Source organism: Rhineura floridana, chromosome 1, assembly GCF_030035675.1.
Source record: "Rhineura floridana isolate rRhiFlo1 chromosome 1, rRhiFlo1.hap2, whole genome shotgun sequence".
NCBI lineage: Eukaryota > Metazoa > Chordata > Lepidosauria > Squamata > Rhineuridae > Rhineura > Rhineura floridana.
In genome coordinates, this window is record NC_084480.1 from 223,205,297 (window position 1) to 223,227,702 (window position 22,406).

Here is a 22,406-nt window from a genome sequence, read left to right on the forward strand (position 1 = left end):
TGAAAACATCTTAAAAATGAAATGCCCTAATGTAGCTCCGACATTAATAGATTAAAAGTGGTTAGTTTTGGAGCTATAAATGCCTACTACCGGCCATTATGAGCTTTGGTATCGTTCACTGACTATAACACAAAACCAAACATGTTTATCCTGCTAACAGAAATGCTTAGGGGAATAAAGGCAATATAGCCACATGGCAAGTTTCAATCACTTCCTGGCTCGTTAACAAACTTTTCCCTCCGCCTTTCCTAACAGACACTTTGCTTTCCAGCTACGGTGTTTTCCCCAAGCAATTTTATACAATGAGAAGGTAACAGTTGTTTGTCTGATAAAGCACGTACTATTTAGAACACAGATGTTTGATTATTATTTATTTCTCTCCAACACTCGCTAATTCAGTCCCAAATGATCTTTTCCCCCCTTTTGACTAAATTCAATTTGGAATGTATGTTGTTGGTAAGTGACAGATAGTTTAATTATTAATAGGATCCTGCAATGCAATGCACCACCGTTTTTAAGGTCACCTGGGGCCAAACAGCTGCAGCTTCCTTCATTCCCTGTACTACTGGCATTCCTTGAACAACGCACAGGTAATTACAAAACCCATGCCAAATCTGCATGTGTTATGCCCTTTCCTCAATATATGTGCTTGCCTATGGTTTTATAAAGCACTCATCTTCCAATGAGATGGTAATGGAGGGCCTCCATGAATGCTTGCCTTCATGGGATAGTAAATTGTCAAGGGAGTTGCGAAATGGAGGTGGGAAGAAGGAAAATGTTGTGAATGAATTTGGAAACCATAGTGTATGTGGCTAAAACAAAGGTTGGCACTCCAGCAAAGAGAAAATTGTGTGAAGGGTGTTGTTGACCCACTAGCAATTCATAAAGATATAGGTACAATTTGACTCAATGTTCAGAATACATCGTACTTCCTGGTGCTCAACAGCATGTTTGGAATCAAACAGTTTTGAGGTGGAAATTGGTATTTCAAAGAGTAGGAAATGCCCCCCAAGCCCCTATGTTTGTGACAATAATTTTTTTTCATTTCTTATATTCTTCACTTTTCTGCATTGATCATGAAGTGAATAAGATGTCATGGTGGCATGTAGACAAATCTGACAGTGTCAGAAGGGAAACAAAACCAACGTCTGGCCTGTGGTTTGACTTGATATGAGGATAGTAATATTACATTTATCAAACCTTCATAACATAGTCATGAAGGAACCTATGCACATACAGCTCTATGCAAGCAAAGCTCTGTTATTATTATTATTATTATTTAATTCAATTTTTATACGGCCCATAGCAAGGCTCTCTGGGCGGTGTACATTGGATAAAAAAAATATATTTACATTCAATTTAAAAACCACCTGATCATCAAATCGACAATTTAAACATACAACAAAAGTGAGATTAACATAATAAACCGATATTAAATACAAATAAAAAGTAATTAGAGAAAAAAAGATAAAACATATAACTATCTTTACAAACATTAAATACAAATACTAAAATACTACAATACTAGATGTTGTGCACACACACACACACACACACACACACACACACACACACACACACACACGTCTTCAGAACCAGTTTCATACCATAATGGGGGGAGGAGGAAGAAGTTGTTCCTCACCCTCCGCATAGGATGCAGCCGGCTCTGAAGGCCTGCCCCATCACATCACTAGGCCCCACTCCTGAGATGTCAGGGTTTGGGATGCTTCTGACCTGGTAACCCTACTCCAGGCTTGATCCTGGACCACTCCGGACCTGACTTGCCCGGCCCCCAGACTACGCCGACATTGCTTCTTGCCCGGCCCTGCTGCTGCTGTTGTTCTGCACTCCGACATTGGACCGGCACTGAATACGGCCCTGGTGCTGCCCTCCCGTGCGTTACCGCTGGTGTTCACCCACCTTCTGCTGTAGATGTTGGAGGCATGGCTGGCAGCTCTCTCTGTCCATGTGTTCAGTACAGACGTGTACAGAACTTTGGGCCAAGCTACATGTGATATTAGTCATATAGTTCTGCCCTTATGAGAATTTTTTTATATAAATAGACAATTCAGTCCCCAATCCAGATTGAGACCCTAGCACCCTTTGCCCTCCTCCCAATACAGACACTTAAGGCTAGAAGGATGTGACTAATGGCAGTGTAGAGGCATGCCAATAGGTCCAATTCTGCTTTCTCCACAGTGTGCTTGAGATGTTTCCTGACTGGCTATGTTGCACTGTGGGGATGCATTTCCTCCCCCGACCCATTTTTTCCCCCTGTGTCCCTTTCAATCCCATTTTTTGGTTAATTTTATCTACTGAAATGAAAAAGAGGAGGATATTCATCACTGAACATATTGTAGTAATTAGAGATTAGTTAAGCATCTTTCATAGTTTTTAAACGTTTTCTTTAAGATGATCCTAATTGGGTGTTAGAACAAATTAAACCAGAACTATCACTAGAAGCTAAAATTATAAAACTGAGGTTATCATACTTTGGACACATCATGAGAAGACATGATTCACTAGAAAAGACAATAATGCTGGGAAAAACAGAAAGAGAGGAAGGGCAAACAAGAGATGGATTGATTCCATAAAGGAAGCCACAGACCTGAACTTACAAGATCTGAACAGGATGGTTTATAACAGATGCTATTGGAGGTCGCTGATTCATAGGGTTGCCGTAAATCATAATTGTCTTGAAGGCACATAACAACAAACAAGAAGATGCTCTCACCAAAAAAGAAAAATAAAGGTTTTCTAAAGCATTTTTTCTGGAAAATCATATTCAAGCCCTTTTCAAGCAATAGTTATTTAAAAAAAGAGGAAAACAAACATTATAACTGAACTGAAAAGCCATGTTTCTGTTGTTGCTTTCAATTTCTAATGGTTATACAAGACACTATGACTTTTTGCTTGCTTTGGATCCTTTGCTTTGCTTTGGATCCTGTAGGTTTTCAGAGGGCTCTGGGAGATTTTCCGGCTGATAGGACTGGTGCTCCTGTCGAGGCCCTGGTCACACTGTGGAATACAGAAATGACCCGGGCTATTGACACGATCGCTCCCGCACGCCCCCTTCGCTGTAGAGCTCATACAGCTCCGTGGTATACCCCGGAGCTGAGAGCGATGAAACATGAGAGGAGGAGGCTGGAGTGCAGATGGAGGAAAACTCCCAGTGGATACAATCATGCCTTGGTAAGTGCCACCAATAAGTTGTAAACAAAAGCGGTAAGGACAGCAAAGAAGCTCTATTTTGCTGCCTCTATTAGATCATCTTTAAGCCGCCCAGCGGAGCTTTTTAAAGTCGTGCGAGGGCTCTTACACTCTGGCCCCCACGATACTATGGAAACATCTGAGACCCGCTGTAATGAAATTGCTGGACACTTTCAAGATAAGATTGCATGTATCCGCAGGGACCTTGACTCTGATGTTGTGACAGATGAATCCATTGAAGTGTCCGGAGCATGGCCTTGTCTTTCTTTATTGGATGAGTTTCAGTTGGTGCAGCTCGAGGAAGTGGACAAGGTGCTTGGAATGGTTCGGGCGACCACGTCTGTTCTGGATCCTTCCCCATCTTGGCTAGTGAAAGCTGGCAGGGCTGGAACCACCGGTTGGGCCAAGGAGGTGGTTAATGCCTCCTTGAGGGAGGGAGTGGTCCCTGGTAGCCTCAAGGAGGCAGTAGTGAGACCTCTTTTAAAGAAACCCTCCTTGGACCCAGATAATTTAAACAACTATAGACCGGTGGCGAATGTCCCTTTGCTGGGCAAGGTTTTGGAGCGGGTGGTTGCCAGCCAACTCCAGGCACTCTTGGATGAAACTGATTATCTAGATCCGTTTCAATCCGGTTTCAGGCCCGGTTTTGGCACCGAAACAGCGTTGGTCGCCCTGTATGATGACCTGTGTCGGGAGAGGGACAGGGGGAGTGTGACTCTGTTGATTCTCCTTGATCTGTCAGCGGCGTTTGATACCATCGACCATGGTATCCTTCTGAGGAGACTCGCGGAGTTGGGTGTTGGGGGCACTGCTTGGCAGTGGTTCCGCTCCTACTTCGCGGATCGTCACCAGAAGGTAGTGCTTGGGGAACATCATTCGACACCCTGGACTCTCCATTGTGGAGTCCCTCAGGGGTCAGTTTTGTCCCCCATGCTTTTCAACATCTACATGCAGCCTCTGGGTGCAGTCATCAGGAGTTTTGGAGTGCGTTGCCATCAGTATGCTGATGACACGCAGCTCTATTTCTCCTTTTCATCTTCTTCAGGTGAGTCTGTTGATGCGCTGAACCGTTGCCTGACCGCGATAATGGACTGGATGAGAGCTAATAAACTGAGACTCAATCCAGACAAGACCGAGACATTGTTGGTGAATGCCTTCCCTGCTCAGATGGTGGATGTTAACCCTGTTCTGGATGGGGTTACACTCCCCCTGAAGGAACAGGTACGTAGTTTGGGGGTTCTTCTCGACTCTTCCCTGTCTCTTGAGGCCCAAGTGGCCTCGGTGGCACGGAATGCGTTTTACCATCTACGTCTGGTAGCCCAACTACGCCCCTATCTGGACAGGAATGACCTCGCCTCCATTGTTCACGCTCTGGTAACTTCAAGATTGGATTACTGTAATGCGCTCTATGTAGGGCTGCCCCTGAAGACAATTCGGAAGCTTCAGCTGGTGCAGAACGCAGCTGCCAGACTACTGACGAGGACCAGTCGGTCTTCGCATATAACACCTGTCTTGGCGCACCTGCACTGGCTTCCTATTTGCTTCCGGGCGAGATTCAAGGTGCTGGTTCTTACCTATAAAGCCTTACACGGCGTGGGACCTCAGTACCTTGTGGAACGCCTCTCTCGATACGAACCTACCCGTTCACTTCGTTCAGAATCTAAGGCCCTCCTCCGGGTACCAACCCATCGGGAAGCCCGGAGGGTGGTTACTAGATCTAGGGCCTTTTCTGTGGTGGCCCCTGAGTTGTGGAACAGCCTCCCCGAAGAGGTACGCCTGGCGCCTACACTTTTATCTTTTCGGCGCCAGGTAAAGACCTTTTTATGCTCCCAGGCATTTTAATTTTCTTAACCATTTTAATCTTTTAATCCGTATTTTTAATTTTTGTCGTATTGTGTTTTTGTAGTGTTTTTTGTTGTTTGTTTGTATATGTTTTTATGATTTTTATTATGATATATTGTATTTTATCTTGTTTGTTCACCGCCCTGAGAGCTATTCTGCTAAGGGCGGTATATAAATTGAAATAATAAATAAGTAATAAATAATAAATAAATTTGATCCAAATTTTGTTTCAGCAAGCATTAACTTAAAAGCCTTTCCAGATGCATAGATGCTGATGTGTTTTAATCTCTTTTTAGTCTACTGTTTTAATCATTTTTCAAAATGTTTTTAATTATTAGTTTTATTGATAATTCAGATGTTTTTTGTAAACCGCTTAGAGGTTCCCCACAATCAAATGGTAGATAAATTTTGTTAAATATAACCACCACCACCATAATAATAAAAAATATCCCACCCTTCCTCCCAAAGCAGCCCAGGGTGGCAAACACATTTACAACAACAGCAAAAAGCATTAAAAAAATTAAAACATCCCCAAAACAGTTGTAGATAAAACATTTTAACGTTAATTTCAACCCAGCATTTCAAGCCAGAGGCCCTCAAAAGTGGTAAACAACATATAAAAGCAAAATATACCATATAGTCAGATGCCATATATCAGTCAACAAGAGCAAAGGATGCTCTTACCAACCCTGCATCCCGTGACCTTAGGCACTAAAAGGCTGAAGAGAAAATGAGAAATGCTTACCCCAAATAAAAGGAGCTACCACCTCCCCTACACTTGCCAATTCACCTTTAAAAAGTGGGGTATACTTTTCATATTCAAAGGAATGCCCAGCAAGGAGGACAAAGCACACCCCTCCCTGCCCCACCTTGTCTCACTCCCCTCTGCTGCATTAAGCCATTTTCCCCTAGCTCAGCTCCAGTGCTAATGCTGTACTATAATGCTCTCTGACTTTATTTATATTGCTGTTGTATTTATTGATATGGATATTGTTTATGTATTATTTCTAGCTATTTCTATAGATATTTTTATCTGTTGTAAACTACTTCAAGCTCTCCACCCAATAAGTAATCTATAAATGGACATAAGAAAATAATAAAAATATTAAATGCTCCTCCTCCAGCAGTCTAAAGGGTAGGGAATTATTTCTTCCTAACCTTTTACAGATTTGTCCTCACATATACACACAAACATATGCAAACACATATGAACAAACAGTGAATGTATTCCTATATACTGCATGGACACACAGTGATGCCACGTATATACTGACTGCATGGTCTTACAGTGATATTCCCTGTCTTCTGTGAGCACCATACTTATGACCATCATCTTCTTCTGTTTTATGTCTTGTACACAACAGTAGCTGCTTCTGCTAGTTTGATTTAAGATAGGGCAAATGTGGCAATGGAATTGACTAGAGGTGTGCAACTGCTGTGTGCTGGGATCAAATAACAAGGGGGTGATTCAAGGTGATTTTACCCCTCCTAGAGTTGAACCACAATGTCAAGATCCTCCTGAGTCAAATGAAGGCCCCTTAAAAGTGCCATGTCATTCTATTTTTCTGTACTCTCTATCTGTACACTATATCTCTTTGTTTTTCAGTGTCTCTGTATTTCTATACTCTCCAGGAACTTTGCAAGAAGTGAGGCTGTCTACATGCTATTTGCAGAGCACTGAAGAGCTCTGGATCTTTCCCCTTTCCTTTCCTTTCCTTTCTTTCTTTCTTTCCTTTTTTTTGCTGAAGCACAGGAATGGGGATTTTTTTTAAAAAAAGCACAATTTAATTTTTAAAAAATTGTCCACTGCTCTGATTGGGGAGGAGAAATCTGAAGCTCTTCATCGCTTCTCAGGCAGTATTAATAATGCTTTGATGAATCCCCTTTCAGTATAAGTATTGGAAAAGGCCAGTGTGAATCTGCTAGTGTTTAAAAATATACAAGCAAGAATACACACCATTCATCCACCTCTTAATTATTTTAAGGTATGAAAGATAAAGTGACAGACTCTCTCTCAAAAATACACCACTAATATAGATTTTGGAGTTTTAGTTGCTGTAATAAGAATGATGGATGAAAGTGAATCCCTTTTATTTCTCCCACAAAATCGCCTAAAGCTATTTGTCTTCGATTTGGCAGAGTAGGGCCTTCTGAGACTGCAAATTTTATCTACTTCTGCCAAAAAGTAAAAAGAAGAAATTAAAAATGTTAGATTCTCTGTATGATAGAATGGAGAACACAGAGCATCTTGGAACTCAAGTTACCAATTGAAGTAGACAGATCATAGAGCAACTCAGCAACAGATTGGTATTTTTAAAATCACATATACAGATACAAGGTTAATCTTGGGACCCCGTACGCACATCTGGAAGAAAAATACTGAGAATGAGAGGTATTCAAATTTAAGCTGTAGTGGATGAGGAGACGTGGGCTGACAATTGGAGCTTGGCTTAAGGAACTAAAGGTTAAGGGCTGCATGTTGGGAGATGTGCACGAAGCTGAAGAAATCAATCCTCTACATTAAATTCAGAAGAATATTTTTTCCCATTCTTGTGGGTGTGGTGCACCCACATGTATCTATACTCTGTTGAGAATAAACAGAGTAAGTTCCATAAAACAAAATATGCAGACTTTAGTCTGGAACCTATTCGAAGATGGGGTCCTGGCCAATGGTCATCAGAGCCTCCAGTGTAATGTAGATTTCTATCCCTCAACTATGAACCAGAAATTAGGACTCGGGTTATAGGGGGAAGGTTGGGGATCCTTAATGAAACTCACAAGCCCCACCCTTTAATTACCCCAATCTACCCCCATGCAGCCCTCAAAATAGTAGCTAAGGGCCCTAAAAAGTAAGGAGACCAGTTCCCCACTCTTTCCTTTTAATGAAAACACTGCCTGGATGTAGCCTGTTTGCTTATGGAGTCCATCAGGATCCCTGCAACCCACCCCCTTACTATGTCAATTATCTAAAATCTTAGTAATTTTATACTAGAAGAATGTAGGTGATCTATGTTAAAGAAGCTGTCAGAAGAAGAAAGCTGAAAAAATGTCAGAAGTACCATCTCTCTCTCTCTCTCTCTCTCTCTCTCTCTCTCTCTATCTGTGTGTGTATGTGTTGGTAATAATTGCAGGTTACTAAATTCTGTTAGTCCTGTTGAGGTATAATGGTAAACCTTCCCTTTGTCACCAAAAAGTGGAACTGAAGGGAAGTACTCCTAGATTCTAGATGGGGGACAAATACTTTGTTACTCCCGAAAGAACAACTTATCATACGTGGCCCTCAGAATGAATTTAGCTCAGCATCCTAATTAGCAAGCTTCTTTGCTACCTGCTTGAAGAAGTCAAGGATAGAATTCAGGGCATAAGAATATAATAATAATTGCTTTTATGAGCCAGATCAAAGGGCCATCTAGTCCAGCATTCTCTTCTACAAAGTATCCAGAAAAGATAACTTTGGGGAGCTCACCGAAAAACCAGCATGAAAACAGCAATCCCTTGATATGTGCATCCAGAATCTTCTAATCAGATCCTTAAGTAAGCATGTGTGGAGGGGAGAGTGTACACAAGTGCATTGGCTCTGCCTCCCTATCTCCACTGATATCACCCTCCAGGTGTTGGACCCCTTATTTACCAGGGTTTCAAAATGCACAGTAGCTTCCACAAGATCAAGAGACTTCACCACTGCAAACATGATAGAGCTGGAACCGGAGCTAGCAAGCTCTTGTACTCTTTCCTCTCCCATTTACTTAACAGTATTCAGAATGACTGAATAGGGCTATTGTGTCCCTTGAATATGGAGCCTCCATTTTTAGCTATCTGTAGACAAATCCTGAATTCAGTCCACCCACATCTGTAGTGATTTTGTTAGCATTCCAGTCAGTTTGACATCCTGACCACCCCTGGGCACCATTTAGGGTTAAATAATGTGTATGATACAATTGGCATTAAATAAACATATTGAAATTGTACTTAGTTTGTACCTAAACACGGTTTCTGCACTTCAGGTTGGTTCAAATGGGACTATAGAATCATAGAATAGTAGAGTTGGAAGGGCCTATAAGGCCATTGAGTCCAACTCCCTGCTCACTGAAGGAATCCAAGTTAAAACATACTCGACAGGTGGCTGTCCAGCTGCCTCTTGAATGCCTCCGGTGTTGGAGAGCTCACCATCTCCCTAGGTCATTGGTCCCACTGTCGACCTGCCGTATTAGTTGGGAGGTTTTTCCTAATATTCAGCTGAAATCTGGTTTCCTGTAACTCAAGTCTATTATTCCATGTCCGTACATTCTGGGATGATTGAGAAGAAATCCTGGCTCTCCTGTATGTGACAACCTTTCAAGTACTTGAAGAGTGCCATCATACCTCCCCTCAGTCTTCTCTTCCCCTGATCATCCTTGTTGCCTTCCTCTGAACCTGTTCCAGGCAAATCTCTTTGAAATTAGCCTTAAATGTTAACCTCTTCTCATAATGGACATGTGGTACTCAAAATGGGGTGGGGTGGAGTAAGGTTATAGAGAAAAAATAGGCTGCTTGGCGTGACTAACTACAAACTACCAAGCACTTACATCTTTATCTAACAAATGCCTGCTTTAAGCAAAGGTCACAGTGACAGTGACAAAAGATTGTAACTTGCGCTTGTCTTGGGGGGAAGGAGCAAGTGAAACTTTTAATGCTTGGAGAGACTCAAATGGGAATGACAAGGGACTAAAATAAATTCAGAGGTATGACATCCTCTGAGTGGAAAGGAAACTGTCTTTTTTTTTTTTGCTCCCCGTCCAAATGTAGCAGATGTCAATGTAAACAAAATTAAATTCATGCAAACAAAATTAAATACATGCAAAGGTAAGGCAAGTTCATTGGTACAAAGGGTAGTAATTTGCAAAATGTTCACATTCAGCCTTGTATGATGCATGGTAGCATATTGTGCCTAGCCCACCCTAGATCATTAAAGATGGACATTCTCTTAATTTACCTAGTCCCCTCCCTCCTGTTTTTTCCCCTTCTCTTTTTTTGATCAAAGATTCTTGGCACTGCTCACACAAACAAACTTTGCTAACAGCTTTCAACTTGGAAGGCCCGCTTTTTAAATATTTGCCGCTACATAATTGAAACAGCTGTTTTAATGAGATACCTACTGTCATCATTTTACCCTGGCTGAGCTGGGTGACAACAAAGCAGTAATAACGAATTCAATAATAATTAACTCGGGTCATCTGCTCATCTGTCATGGCTCATCAGCTTTAGGGAGAAAAATCCCAGTGAACTTCTCTCTTTTGTGAGCTTTCCAAAAACTCTGCAATAAAATGCTTAGAGAGGACTCTAGGTAGCCCTTCAAAAGTTCTAAACAAACTGGTAAGTAGGTTAATTAAATTTTATGCATGTTTAAATGCTAATGATTACATTCCTAACATTACAGTGTAATCTGTTATGGAATGATGTCATGCAAGCAGTGGTTTTTAGTGCCTAACACATTTCCATCCTGATGTGGAGAAGCTCTGGATCATTTATTGGAGGGCAGGAGTTGTCAGTGGGTTTTCAGAGCCAGGTTTTACAGTCAGATCCTCTCCTTCTGTGTTGAATGTTAAGTAGGGAAGTTACAGAGACTTGAAGCCCCAAGTTCTACAACACTGGGTGATCTATAACCAATCTGTCTGCATTCAAGAGTGGGAACTTAGTAAGGATCTCATCATACTGCTACAATTTGCAAGAGGGTCAGTTAAAATAACTAAATAAAAATATTCTAAATAACTTATTTCCTTATTGACAGCTAAACTGAATAATTTTGGATAGGGTCAGCAGAAGAAATGGGAGGAATTACCTTTTTAGCCTACTTCACCTTTCCACCTTTACCACCAGTTTTGTGGCAGTGGGGGTCATCACAGCAATTCCCAGGGGCATTCTGGGGGGAAATTAAGGAGAACTGCTACAGTGAGTTCCTCTCTTTCTCCTGAAAACTGTCCCCTCCATTTTTACCAACTGTAAATAGAGCAACTGACATAGGAAACGGGCTTATGACTCAACCTTATTTTTATGATACCTTTATAGCTAAGATTGCCAACTGCCCAGAAGAAAAACTGGCCTGGCTTGTTGTTCTGCCTTTAATTGCAGGTTCATATTCAGCAGTTATCAGATGGCATGGAGATGAGCAATGCCATCTTCTAATGTCTGCAGATCAAATGACTCTTAAAAGCACAGGACTAGTGGCCTGTAAAAAAGGTAGCATCCTTATCTACAGACCACTTTGTAAACTAGTTAAAGAGAAGATTTAAGCAAATGTGCAGCCTGTACATGATTACTGAAAAGAATTCCATTATGTTTAAATAATTTACTTAGAGAAATATGAATTGGACCGTAGCCCAATTCTATGCATACTTATGAGAAAATCCCACTGAGTGTAATGTTACTTCTTCCCACGGAAGGGTGCATGTGATTGCATTTTTACAGCAGAATTCTAAGTATGTTTACTCTGAATATCCCAGGTTAAATGGGTCTTAGGACTGAGGTTTATGGGACTTAACTGATGAAAAGGTTTGTATATTTTTACCTGGGTTTTAAAGAACATATTTGGGGAGGAGAAGCTTGAAAGTGAAAGAGGGGATGAGTTCCCTTTTGCATTTTTGGAGCTGAGGTAGTTTTGGAGGTGAGGTTGCAGCACTAACTGGCATTCCTACAGGCTCCTACAGCCTCCTTTCTGTCTCTGGCTGCCATCTTTCTCCAAAAAGCCTCTGCTCTGGGTAATTACATCGCATTGCTCCATTCCAAATGGCCCCTAGCTGATGGCCACCATTTGCTTCTCCCCAAATGTTCTGGGACAAAGCATCACTTCACAGCATTCTGAAGAGATAATGCTGCCTCCTAATGATGGCTGCCATTTTAATGGTGCATGCCATGGAGGCCACCATTATCCTTTAGAATATATCTCAGAATATTGCTACATCATGACAGAGCATCTTTCTAGGGTATTCTGTGAAAACAAATGGTAGCCACAAGCAGCAGGAGAACGTGGGTGTGCAGGCAAAATTTGCCCCTCTCATCTCCTCAAGTTCTCCCTAATTGACTAACCTCCTCCCTGAACTTTCATGGTTTGCAAAATGCTGTGAAAGTGGGATAGCCATTTCAGTCCATCCCTTAATAATACTAACAACCATACTGAGCTACTTTAGTGAGTTCTTGCAAGTGTTACTGGGATATTTCTGAAACATTTCTGAGCGCTTTGAGGTGTTGTGCTAGGCTACTACTATCATTAGTATTTTTCACTGACATTAAATGAAAAGTAACATTTAGTTTAAACTATAAATACACTTCAGTATCAAGAAAAGGAGTCTATTCCTATTTCACTTTCTGTAATGGATGAAAATGGTAAAATAATCCTAGCAATAACAGCACATGAAGTGCATTGGCTCTGTTCCACTGTTGAGGCATCTGTTTGTACAAACAGGTTTCCACATGTGGATCATCCTTAAGACATACACAATGAACATTTAGGTAGGATAAAATTCCCCTCATCTGGCAGCCCCGCTTAGTGCACACAAACAATTAGTGAGGTGGTAAACTGTTTCTACAGTACTGCTACAAACTGAAGGTAGAGGGTACCATAACTCAGTGGTAGAGCACCTGCTTTGTATATAAAAGGCCTCAGGTTCAGTTCCTGGCATCACAAGGTAGGGCTGAGAAAGGCTCCTCTCTGAAGCTCTGGAGTGTGGCTGCTCTGGCCACTGGCCATTCTGGCTACCCCTGGTGTAGAAAATACTGAGTGAGATGAACCAATGTCTGACTCATTGTAGGGCAGCTTCCTATAGTTGGTGGAGAGATTGCATGATCGAATGTCCTCCATATTGAATGCCCTCTACATCCAAACCTAAATGGGGGTGGGGAAACTCTAGAATAGTCAACTTCCTACTTGTTCTGCTAGGAATACAATACAGTTGAATGGGGTTTGTTTGGTCATTTATAAATAATTTTCTTACACTGCTCCTCTATGATATTGTACAAGGGAAAATGGCACAGTTAAACAATGGTCAACTGTTTCAGCTCAGCAATGATTTGTGAAGTATGCTATTGCCCTTCTTGTTTAAATATTTGACAAGTAACCTGATCAAGAATGGATGATATACCTGGGGAAAACTATCTTGCTGTAAAGTGTTCAAAGAGCTTTGGCTATGGGGCGGTATATAAATGTAATAAATAAATAAATAAAGGGCAGGTCTGCAGCTGAGCTTTTAGGTTTGGCAGAAACTGGATTTATTAGGGCAAGGTTCTGACGTGGGAAATAATATCATCTCGGAACACCAGATATGATGGAGAAAAAGAAAAAGCCTGAACAAATTGATGGAAGGCCAAAAAAGGTGATTGAGGACCTAGAGAGGGCTGCAACTATACTATTTACTGCAATTATACTAAAAGGGTGGAGACTATATCTTGGCTGAGAGTGTATGTATGTGTAACAGTTTGCTGGCACATCTGCAACATCATGTAGGGATGACAGACATATTTGAATTAAAGGTGAACCTACCTAATTTGCACTTTCTGAAAAAATGCAAGAAACAAAGCATCGTCATCCTTCAAAAATTGCACTTCTCTTAAATATGCAATGAAGTTATCCAGCCAAGTATTGTGTACAAAAAGGCATATGCTGGACTAAAGTTTCCAAATAAAGAAAATATATTTGAAAATTGCTTTGTAAACATGTATATATTAGGCAAACCCATAGACAAACCTGTCTATATGAGGAGAAATTTGTACTAAAATGCTGATGAATTTTCATGACTTTTTTTTAAAAAAAATTGCAAACTGATGTGAAAGTGTGCAAAACTGAACTTAAGACTAGAAAAATTAAAAACTGAGAGAAACCAAAACTGACAGATTCACCTTTCCTTAGTACGGCACACATGATTCCATAGGCAGCAAGAGTGATATGGTAATATAAGCTAGTACCCTTCTATTGTGAGGTCAAATTCCTAGAAGAGGGAGCTGTTTCCTCAACCTAGTATTTCAGGGCTCGTTACATTGTTGAAAAGGGCTCACAAACTGCCACCATAACTCCCCAGGTTTGTCAGCCATACCTAAACAAATGTCTTCAGCTACTGGTGGTGACACCACAAGGTCCCCTTGAGTGTATAGGTTGAGAGAGGCAATGATTTGTACCCATGGCTGCTTCAAGGCTAAAAAAAGGTAGTGATGGGAGAGTTCTCCCATCACTAGTTAAAGCAAAAATGTTTAAAGGTAACAAAATCTCCTCTCAAAGACTAATCTTGAAGCAGCACAATCCTCTGTATGAGTAAGCTCACATCCACACCATACGTTTAAAACATGCTCATACCACTTTAATAGCCATGGCTTCCCCAAAGAGTGCTTGTTTGTTAATAGTACTGAGAGGAGACCCCCACAGAGCTACAATTTCCTTAACAAACCTTTACAAACAACAGTTCCTAGGGATTCTTTGGGGAAGTCATGATTGTTAAAATGGTATACGAGTGCTTTAAATGTATGGTGTGGATGTGACCTGTCCCATTGAGTTCAATGGGGCATAATTCCAAGAAATTGTAAAATGACTAAAGTTTTAGGCTGCAGTCCTTTACCTACTTACCTGGGAGCAAGCCCTATTGAACTCAGTGGGACATAGTTCTAAGTGGACATGCATAGGATAGCACTGTAACAGTGCAATCCTATGCATATTTACTCAGAAGTAAATCCTATTGTGTTCAATGGGGTTTACTTCCAGGAATGAGTGCATAGGATTACAATCATAAATTTTGTAGACAAAACAAAACAACCCTTCAAATAATATAGCGTAAATCAGCTTGTGGCCTGGATCACCTGTTATATTTCTGTCTTTCCATTTGAAAGCTTAGTAGTGACACACTGGTGAAGCAAATTCTAGACTCCTACTGCGGGGAGGAAGCGCGGGATATAAATCAAATAATAAATAAATAAATAAACAATAGACACTTTTTTAAAAAAAGTATGACCTGTATATTTGAACATAGGGTCAGACCAATCCTAACTCAGGTTGGGCAGAAGAGGGATCCACCACAGCATCTGCCGTCCCATCCCTTCATGCTGGCTGGAGTGGAAGCTAGGGAAATTTCTGCTCCGCGCTATGCCAGCAGAGAGCTGTCATAGTGATTTGGCCCAAATCCAGCACAATACCATCAAGTGATAGGAGTGGAGCTCCTCCCCATCCTTGGCAAGCTTTGTTTTGGGAATTCTGCTATTGATCACTGCCCCAGCCACAGTTTTGTCATGTTTACATGTACTTTACCTGAAGATTTGACCTTTTCTCCTCTATTATATTGTTATTAAATGTTCTCTTGAAAGTGTGTTATAAACTATAAGAAAAAAAAAGAAAAGAAAAGAAAAGAAAAGGAAGGGAGATTGGGAAAGCAACCTCCTTTTCCCCTGTAGAATGTAGACAATGCCAGTTGAAAGTTTTAATTTCAGTGTCCAGTGCAGCTAAATATCACTTTGCTTAGACAGAAGATAATAAAACTCAGTGTGACAACATTTTTTTAAGCATTTGTACACCAAAGATCGATGAATCTGTCAGTTTTTGTATCTCTCATCCCAATCCCCACATTTATGTTCACTTAACCACATTCCTGCATCAGTTTGGGGACTTTTTAAAAAACATCCTCATGAAAAGTCATCAAGCTTTTAGTGCACATTAATCCTAATGTACACATTTTTGCAATATTTTTCCTAATATAATGCATGCTATAGTTTCACGAACATGTGAATTTTTTGTGCACACTTTCCCCTAATATATGCTGTTTTTGGTTTGCATTTTTTGGCTGGAGAACTGAATTGCAAAATTTGGATACATGCACATTTTTGCTGCATTTTGGTTTCATATTGTGTTGAGAAATGCAAACTAGCTAGGTTCATATTAAAATGTGTACTGTACTGAACTTCTCCCCATTCATATGAGAGAAGCTTAGGAGGTTGCCTTATACTGAGTCAGACTATTGGTTGATCTATTCAGTACTTTCCACCCCAGGACCACTTTGTTTCCTATGGACCATTGAAATTGCTGAGGGTCTTGGTAGACTATTTAATGATTTTTCTGCCTGTTTTTATAGTGCACTGTGCTAGGTGCTATATGATTTTTAACTGTATTTTTACAGACATGCCATGGACTACCTAAATGATTATTGTGGACCACTGGTGGTCTACGGATCAGTTTGGGAACCCCTGGTCTACCCTGGTTTGTACTGGGTCTCCAGGGTCATGCAAAGCATGAGCTCTGCCACTGAGTTATGTCAGAGCTTGTGGAGTGATGTATCTGATCTAGAAAGACAGAAACATTCAGATGCCTTTTCAGTGCCCTTGACCTTGTCACAGTCACCACTACTGCAAGAGTAATGACTACATTCCTCTCTTTGGTAAGTTCTGTGGTGTCGGTATATCAATAGTTACATATTCTGATAGTTCTATGTAAATAGAAGAGTCAGGAATGGTGATGGTGTGTGTGTGTGTGTGTGTGTGTGTGGGAGCACAGGTATAACATTATATGTATATTAGGGATGTGCTCGAATTTCATAAAATTCAAATTTGACACCAGATTTCCTATTTATTTGCTCTTTTTTCGGATCGGGTTTTCTTCTAGCAGTTTTCCACGGCTGAAGTGAATTCTTTTAAAAAATTCAGCACAAAATATCAATATTACTATTGATATTTTCATCAAAATATCAACATTTTAAAAACTATTAAAATATTTTTAAAATATTGATATTAACATCTATATTTTTGTAGAAAAAACCCTGAATTGATATATATCGCAAATAGCGAACATTGATCCGTGACGAAGCAGTACCAGAAGGAAGTTTGACAGAGCAAAAATCAAAACTGTACTGAAATGCGGATCCCATCCCTAATGTATATACACAGTTATATCAGAATTAGCATTAGATTTATATCAAAGGTCCCTGGAGTGCTGATGAATGAAAAAGCAGCTGATGAAGCTAAACTCTTATATCACACACCACACGAATACTGATTTGAAGTAAGGCAGAATATATACATAGAAATGTTGCAGAACGCTTTCAGGACAGGGAGCATCCTGAAAGGCTGACACCTCATGCTTCCAGGCTTAAAAGATAGTAACATTCATGGATCGGATGTATTTCTGCATCTTCTTTGAGGCCTATGTAAAACAAACTTCATTCTGCTGAGTTGTGACAGTGGGTATGTTAGTAGGCAAGGATGGCGGGAACTGAATAGTGACTGATGCAGTGATATGATGTGTGATCCCCCCTGCCCCGGCATTGTATTTGAGTGACTAATTATGAGCTTTTTCTGTGAGCAATGGGAGAGACTACTTCCTCCCACAAAGGATTGTAAGCTGGCTCCTATTGTTTTGGGGCATGTGAGTTATTGCAACCTACTTGGGAACTATAACCTAGGAAGGGGAACCAGAAAGCAGTACGTTGCCAAACAACTGCATGATGTGCCTGCTCACTACACATCATGTATCATGAGTCCTGATAGGGTTAAAGTAATCAAGTTCTGAGGATGCACCAAGCAGCTACCATCCTCAGTGGCCTAATCAGATGAACAACGACTTCTCAGGCACAAAATCAGGACATCTGCTTGAAATTTTGTTATTCTTATGTGCCTTCAAGTCGATTTCTACTTACGGTGACCCTATGAATCAGTGACTTCCAATAGCATCTGTTATAAACCACCCTGTTCAGATCTTGTAAGTTCAGGTCTGTGGCTTCCTTTATGGAATCAATCCATCTCTTGTTTGGCCTTCCTCTTTTTCTACTTCCTTCTGTTTTGCCTAGTGTTATTGTCTTTTCTAGTCTTCTCATGATGTGTCCAAAGTATGATAACCTTAGTTTCATCATTTTAGCTTCTAGTGATAGTTCTGGTTTAATTTGTTCTAACACCCAATTATACATTTCATTATTAATTATGAATTCAGTAAGAGTAATGAATGGAGTAAGTAGAGACCTTGTCCCAGTCTGTGTTTGTGTTGGAATTGCTTTGAAAGCTGTTTTTAAAGCTGTTTTTTTAAAAGATGTTTTAAAGAAGTTTTATTTTAACATCTTACCCCTTATATACCCAGTTTAAGATGTTTTAGAGTGTTAGTATTTTTGTTTGCCGCCCTAAGATCCTTCTGGGAGGAAATGTGGGATATAAATTTAAATAGTAATGGTAATAGTAATAATAAATTGAAGGTAGGGATGGGCAAATCTGTCAATTTTTTCTCTCTCAATTTCTCATTTTTCCAATCTTAAGTTCAGTTCTGATTATAAGTGCTGAAGTCCCTGGTTCAAACCTCCATTCAGCCATGAATTCACAAGATGGTCTTAGGCTAGTCCCATATGTAATATGGAGGAAATAATATGAATCAACATACTGAGATAATGTTGTGAAGCATTTTGAACACTTTTTTTTTTAAAGTAGCATATAACATTTACTAAAAGTCAGGCTGGTGATCACTTCGTGGTCCCTTCTGCACATCAAGTTACTGTCCTTCCTCTCCTATTTTGAATCAGTGCTCAACATGTACTCAATCAACAAAGCCTTTTATGAACTACTGCAGTTTCATCTTGTCAGTAGGGATGAATGGATTTCTCCTGAGTCCTGTTCCATTTCTTTATTGTTCTGTGGGTCACACTGTTTTGCATTCCATTCCTTCTGAAATGCCATTTGTGTAAGGACATTTCTAAAAATTAATTCCAGTATTGGAGTGTGTACTTCAATAATCTATTCGTTCAGTTCATTTGCATCTCTTGCTCCCTCTATATTATGAATAAGCACATGCTGATTGATAAAACATTTCCAAAAATACGATCAATGTGATCATAGTCATGACTGGATAATGTATCTCTTTGTGTGGTGTTATAGTGATCCAAACATGTACATGTACTCCTGCACAAAGATATTGCACAAAAAGAGTCTTGATACAACTGTGGGCATAATCACATCATGCCTGCTTTTTTTCTGGTGTTTTGTCAATGGATACACGAACACATATGTGATGATACAGCACTACCCAAAAGGAGCACTGATGCAATCATATGTACAATCACATCAAGATTGCTTGTTGCAATGTTTTAGCAATGCACACATGTACATCAATAATGCACAGGGCAGAAAAGACACAAATAAACTGAATAAATTGAAAGCTGTCCTTTTCTTGGAATGATGCTACATCATGACTTAACATTGTTTCACTGGGGCATTTTCTTCAGCCCTAAGAAGGAATATTGTTGGGCTGCTAAAAGTGGCAGTAAAGTATTTTTATACTAAACAAACAAACCCTTGATCCCATTGGCCATTTCATCAGGAGTGGTAATCTAAATCTTTCTGAAAACTATCAGAATTCGGCTACCTTGAATGTTGCCGAACCCGAATTTTCACAGGGAATGAATGACCCCATGAAAGTGAGGACTCTTCAGCAACATCTAGTTTATTTATAACACATTAGCTGTAATGTTTAACCTGCTCTAAATAGAGTTTGTGAATATATAGTCAATGTTAACTGAGAATGTAACTTAGCTGATGTGGACAGATTTTTATTAAAAGTTTCAAAATCATTTCTACATCAGCTCAGTGAATAAGTGTCTACTAACCCTATTTTGTAAATGGGGAATCTGTACTCAGAACGTGGCTGGGAAGAAATCACAGGGCCTTAGGAATGACCCGGGTCTTGAAACCCAAGCATCTCACTTCAGCAAGTCAAACATTGTGCTCGTGACTTAATTAAAATTGGAAGGAGATTATAATAAGGGGAGCAGGATTTTCTTACGGCTGGAAGTAGAATTCCCCCCCCTAATTTGAGATCTTTTCATCAAAAAGGCCCTGTTATGCAAACATTCATAGAAAAGAATGTGTCAGTTGCTGCCACACTATTCTCAAATAAGAATGTTTAAGCTGAACTTTATTGCAGAGTTTGAAATGTTCACAGAGCAAGGGATATGGTTACATATATTCCACGTGATTATTCTTCCATTTTAAAAATAATTTTACACACTCACTTTACAAGGAAAGGCATCCATGCCTAAGGGTTCAATCCTAGCCACATTTGTTCAAGAGTAGGTGCTGAGCAAATGAACTCAATGGGACTTGTAAGTAATCATACTTAAGGCTGCAATCCTATACCAATTTACCTGAAAGTAAACTCCTTTTAACTCAATGCGACTTTCTTTTGAGTCAACAGCATAGGCAATAAGCTCAATTGAACACACTATTTACTTCCAAGTAAACATGTAGGACTATCCTGTAGGTGTGCAAGATTATTATCTGTAACTCTTGAAGAAAGTGGATCATAGTTTCTATCAGAGGCAAGAGTGGCTTTCTAGGTATTATCACTATGGATTTATTCTTCATGGCTATGGGAAGTCAGTTGTAAGATATGCTACAAAGTATCTGATGCACACAATGGTTTGCTCTTTGTTCACTGGAATAAACAGAATTAAATAAATTTGATCTGTTTCACATTTGCAGTGGCTTGAAACCATGCTGCTGAGATGTCAAGAGCATAACATGACAGGAATATATTTCAAAGTTTTCAATCGAAAGGAAAAGTAGAGAGAATTTTTCATAATATTTCCCAGTGGAAACACTAGAGTACATGATTTCCTTTTCCTTTTTGTTTGTTAAATAAAACTCTTCAAATGGATCATTTCATAACTGAACCAAAATTTATCAGGGCAAGAGCTATGAAACTCATAGCTCTTGTATAATGATTTCATTGCCATGAATCGTCTTACATTTAGAGTTGATGGAAAAGTCAGGATGCAAGCTATTGAAAACAAGGAAATCAGCACCTGGCTAACTACATAATAGAATGCTTAGTGGTTTCCTAGCATTCTTCTTCCTTCAATGGCTTATGCTAAAATATGAAGAAACAGGAAAAGGCAATGTGTAAACCTCATGCATACTTGCATAGAGATGCTATCACAGCTAGATAGGATGAGACAGGAACATATGCAGCTCTTAGAAATGGATTAAATGCACATACAGTTTGTAATGAGTGACTGTAATGAAACTCAAATGAATTATAATAAAATATGGAGGGTTTTTAAAAAAAAAGAAAACTATCCAAAATCATAATGTTGCTGAGAAAACATAAACAGTCTTTCACTGCATGCTGTGGTCAAAGTAAATAACTCCCAAAGACAAACTTACAAAATGGTTTCAACCATCTAATGTGATGGTTTCAACTCTAATGTGATGAAAGTCAGTCATTTAATGTGTTAATTAGTATTAAGCCAGAAACTATCTATTTAATATGAAACAAATATGTTTACAATCTTATATGCCATCTGTTTAATAGATGGAAGAATACTTAGCTTTGGATTCTTTTACAATTGGTTCCACAATTGGTGGAACAGGATGATGGCATGCATGCACACAGACAGACAGACAGACAGACAGACACACACACACACACATCCCCCTCCCAAATATCTCTTTCTTGATATAGGGATATAGATTTCAGATTTTTCACGAGTAGTGAGCATCTTTCAACAAGGAGACTATCACTGTGACTGTTTAAAATTATCAGTTATACTGCCTGGTAGCAGGGGTAAAAAAGGGAGACCTTTAAAATAATAGAGAAAGGTTTTGGATCTTAGTTTACGGTTTCAGGCCAGTTTTGATGGCTCCTCTATAAAGAGATCTGAATGCTTTGAATATTCTCAGTCTATTTCTTCAGTCAACAACTTTACATTTCTTAGAAAGAAAATCTGCCGTTATGCAGTAGTATACTAGCTATTACAATGAGTTCTCAAAGAATATTTTATTTTCATTTTAGAAAGTGGTTGATTTTTTTTAAAAAAAATAATCAATAAAACTGCTTGGTTCAATATATACATTGCTTCACAGTCAATAGTTTTAAACTTCCTGCATTTTGCATAGCAATTTTTTCTCTCCCACCTTAATGTAACTGTAGTGATAAAAACTAAAGTTCTTATTTCAGACTTAATTTTTTGAATTAAGGTTTTAAATTTAAATGTTCTTTTATTTTAAAAATGATATACTTTTCACTTCATAGAACTGGTTTAGGAACACTGCTGTTTAATATCCAGTCAATCAATTGGCCTTTACTAAACAGAAATGAGCTGATCAATGATCACCTGAGGAAGGAGGATTTTCCTTTTTCCTTTGGAAAAAGAATTGTAAAACTGAAAATATGCACCATCATTATAGGCACTCAACGCTGTCATAACAAACACTTATTTATTTTGAACAGGGGTGGGGAAATTAGGACCATTTTTGTGGAAAATTCCCCCTCCCCATTAAATATCACATTATTCTGACAACAATGCAGCATAATCACAGATTATTATGCTTAAGAGTTAGAAATGCTGTTATTATTATATCTCTAGTCAAATTAATTC

General features: G+C 39.5%; 1 long non-coding RNA gene across 1 annotated transcript in view; it reads left to right on the forward strand.

Moving 5' to 3' along the window:
* Positions 1-532: 532 nt before the first annotated feature.
* The window catches only part of LOC133368077 (uncharacterized), a 152,072-nt gene continuing 130,198 nt past the window's right edge, over positions 533-22,406 (forward strand). Inside the window, exon 1 of the long non-coding RNA XR_009758584.1 lies at positions 533-590. This is a non-coding gene — a long non-coding RNA (uncharacterized LOC133368077). The remainder of the gene's footprint in view (positions 591-22,406) is intronic.